Source organism: Ursus maritimus, unplaced genomic scaffold (assembly GCF_017311325.1).
Source record: "Ursus maritimus isolate PB19 unplaced genomic scaffold, ASM1731132v1 scaffold_23, whole genome shotgun sequence".
Classification (NCBI taxonomy): Eukaryota; Metazoa; Chordata; class Mammalia; order Carnivora; family Ursidae; genus Ursus; species Ursus maritimus.
Genome location: NW_024424786.1, coordinates 25229658 through 25233871, shown reverse-complemented (window position 1 = coordinate 25233871; position 4214 = coordinate 25229658). Strand labels below are relative to the sequence as shown.

Here is a 4214-nt window from a genome sequence, read left to right as displayed (position 1 = left end):
AAAAAAAAAAAGTGTATAGGTTCCACCACTACAAACCACTTGGATAACTTGACTACAAAATAGACCTTCAGCAGGACAACAAATCATGCACAACTCCATTAAATAATATACATAACCAGGGTCTTCATTTCTTGCTACTTATTTTTTTTTTTTCTTTTAGGAGTATGCTTGAATACCACTCAATAAAGAAACAATTTGATTTAAAAAATGGGCAGAGGATCGGAATAGACATTTTCCAAAAAAAGGTGTACAGAGGGCCAATAGCTCCATGAAAAGATGCTCAGCGTCCCTAATTATCAGGGAAATGTCAATCAAAACCACAATGAGGTATTACTTTACATCTGTTAGAATGGCTACTATGGAAAAGACAAGAAATGACACGTATTGGCCAGGATGTGGAGGAAAGGGAAACCTCTTGCACTGTTGGAGGGAATGTAAATTGGTGCAGCCATTATGAAAACATTATGGAGCTTTCTCAAAAAATTAAAAATAGAACTACCAGGGGTACCTGGGTGGCTCAGTTGGTTAAGTGGCCAAATCTAGATTTTGGCTTATGTGATGATTTCAGGGTCCTGGGGTCAAGCCCCTCGTCCAGCTCCACGCTCAGTACACAGTCTGGTGGAGGATTCTCTCTCTCCCTTTACCTTTGCCCTTCCCCCACTCGCTTGCACTTGCTCTGTCTCTCAAATAAATAAATAAATCTTTTAAAAAAATAGAACTAACAATATGATCCAGCAATTCCACTAAGTATCCAAAAAAAAAAAAAAAAACCAAAACAACATGAATTTACAGAGATATATGTACCCTTATATTCATCACAGCAGTATTTACAAGAGCCACGAAATGGAAGCAATCTCAGTGTTCATGGATAGTTGAATAGATAAAGAAGATATGGAATAACGGAAGATTAGTCATAAAAAAAAGAATGAAATCTTGCCATGTGCAATAACATGGATGGACCTAGAGGCTATCATGCTAAGTGAAATAAGTCAGAGAAAGACAAATACTGTAGAAGTTCATTTATATATGGACTTTAGAAACGAAACAAACAACTACACAAAATAAAACAAACAGACTCATAGATACGGAGCACAAACTGATGGTTGCCAGGTGGGGGTATGGGGATGGACAAAATAGGTGAATTGGATTAAAAGTCTGCTTCCAGCTCTTGGAGTCCACTCTGACCTGGGCTTCGCCCTTGAGCAAGGAGGTTGTGGCAGCCACAGGTTCCAGGTGTTTTGAGCTCCAGACAGGATGATGGAGGTTGTTTGCAACAACTGTCTAGGTAAGAAGGTCCCTGTTAGATGCAACACTGATGGCACCATCGGGGACCTTAAGAAGCTGATCACAGCCCAAACTGGTACCCATTAGAACAAGGTCATCCTGAAGAAGTGGGACAAGATTTTTAAGGACCATGTGTCTCTGGGGAACTATGAAATCCATGATGGGGTGAACCCAAAGCTTTGTTACCAATAGAGCAGAATTCCTTCCCCTTACCCTGCTTTGCCCTCCTCTCTCCTTCCTCCCCCCTCCCCCCCTTCTTCCATTCTCAACCCCAGACTGGTATGGATGCTTGTTTTTATTTTTTTAAATTTGTTTTTAAGATTTTATTTATTTAAGACGGAGATAGCAACAGAGACAGCAACAGAGAGCACAGGCAGGGAGGAGAGGGAGAAGCAGACTCCCCACTGAGCAGGGAGCCTGACCTGGGGCTTGATCCCAGAACCCTGGGATCATGACCTGAACCTAAGGCAGACGCTTAACCAACTGAGCCACCCAGCTGCCCCGGATGCTTGTTCTTAAAAACTCATGTTAATAAAATCTCCGAAGTTAAAAAAAAAAAAAAAGTATCCCTGGAGCATTGGCCTGTCATGGCTCTGTGAACCCACCCTGAAGGCCTGGGTGGGTGGACAGCTCCCACACCACCTCCAGCCTAGCCTGTCCACACAAGGATGGCAAAGGGTAGCAAGTGTCTGAGGGCAGCTGGCCAGAAACCGCAGAAATCCCCTGCCCAAGTCTGGACCCCCTTCTCCCTTGCCCCTCCCTCCTCTGCCCCTATGATTCCAGCCAGAGGGGATATTTCTAATCAGAGGATGTCTTCACAGAGTGCAGGCTCTGAAAAGGGTCTTGGTCATTTGGAAGGGGACATAGTGTCCCCTCTGGCTAGGGGAATGTCAGAAAAGGAAGAATAGGGCTCTTTTGGTTTGTTTGTTTTTTTTTTTAAAGGTGCTTGCTTGTTTGATGTAAATAATAGAAAACTTTAATATCTTTTCTGGAACACAGAGTAATATTTTAATGTCATTTTTTGGATGTACATAACATATAACATATTTATAAAGCAAAAAAATTAAATACTTTTTAAAATAAGTCACAGGATATTATGTACACAGCTGAGGGAATATAGTCACTAATGTAGCAACTTTTGTGGTGACAGATGGCAACTAGACTTATTGTGGTGACCATTTTGTAATGTTTATAAATATTGACTCACTGTATCACACACCTGAAACTAATACAATATTGTATGTCAGTTATTCTTTAATAATTTTTTTCAAACAATAGGCTTGGGTCATGTTCTGACTCTAATTTTCTAAGAGGTCCATAAATAGCTTTCTATTTATGCCTCCACTAGACTGGTACTATTTCTGAGGCTCAAATATGAAGTGAATTGTCTAAATGGTTGGGAAACTGTGTGAGGTGAGAAAGTCGGAGTCTCTGAGTACTCTTTTAAGTGTTACTAACCCTGGACACTATACTATAAACTGGCTATTTTTTTTGTGAAAACATGATTTGTCTGAGATTTATTCCTCTGACAAAAAGCAGGCTTAATTTTCTCTTGCATTATTTGATGTTAGCTTGTTTTCACAACTATAGAATGATTAGAAATCCACTGTTAAGGGATATCGAGGGAGGTCTGTATACCTGGAAAAACAGTGCCATGTGGACATTTCCAATTTGTGATGTTAAAAATAGTTTTCCTGTGAAAACCCTGGAGCTGATCTAAAATCAGAAAGACAGAGCAGGAACTCATCCTCGATGCAGAGATGGTTATAATATCACTTTCAGTGGGGAAATCAATGAGATAGCAAATATGCTAAGTATCGTGCTAATTGTTATTAACATTCTCACTTATCGTTTTACAAACACATACTTCATTGATGAGCAATAATGACTTACCTTGTCTTAAAACTTGGTCTAAGACATAATCTGAAGGACAAGGGGAAAAAAAACACATTTCTTCATTCAACCAATATTTAATGAACACCTGCTCTATGCTGGAGTTATAAGACTGACAAAATCTCTGTCCTTGAAAAATTTATATTCTCAAACAGAAACAGACAATTAATGTACTTTATTTTAGATAGTGATGAGTACTATGAGAAAATAAAATAGGGCCCTGTTATAAACAAGGATGGATGAGAGACAAGTATAAAAGAGGTAGGGATTTCTCTTAGAGATAGTGATTATACACCAAAAGAGAGAAGAATGAACAAATAAGCCATTCAGAAGTACTGAGTCAAAGAGTTCCAAACAGAGGAGAATGCAAAGATCCTGAGGCAGAAATTAATTTGTATGTTACAGAAAAAGAGTGAGGGCCAATATTGATGCAATACAATGTATGCGGTCAAGAGTAGTAGGAGCTGAAATGGTAGAAGCAACATTTCTCCATCTGCTTACCAATCTCTTAATCAGAATTTTGAAAATCCTATTTGTGTGTCTCAATTCTTAATACTAAATTATGTCCCCTACATTAACCCTACACATCAGTGGATGTATATTATTATTATTCCTAGATGCTATTTCGAAGACTATTAATACATTTTCTGAATTTTTTTTTTGCTGCAAAAGCCTTTAAGAATTTAGAAATAATAAAGTAATTACCCATCACAGTTACAGATGTTACAGTTCCTAAAGATACCGATATAAATGTAGATGGCTGTAGAAATTGGCAAAGTGGGTATAGATGTCGGTGTATGTATAGGTATGGATATACACAGTTTCTTCCAAATACAAGCCCATGCACATTTCTGCCCTGAATCAGTGCTGACAAAAATGGTTTCTCATCACTGGTCTAATTCAATCCAGATTTGTACATGGGTAGACGGAGGTTCATGGAAGTAAGTGACCGAATTGACCAATGAGATGTTGGCATATTTCCTGCTTTCCCCATATCCTGCAATTTTGATGCTGATGTTTTTACAACATGTGCATGT

At 38.8% G+C, this 4214-nt stretch overlaps 1 pseudogene; it reads left to right on the top strand.

Moving 5' to 3' along the window:
- Positions 1-1123: 1123 nt before the first annotated feature.
- Positions 1124-1555, top strand: LOC103672351 (annotated as a pseudogene).
- Positions 1556-4214: the final 2659 nt, after the last annotated feature.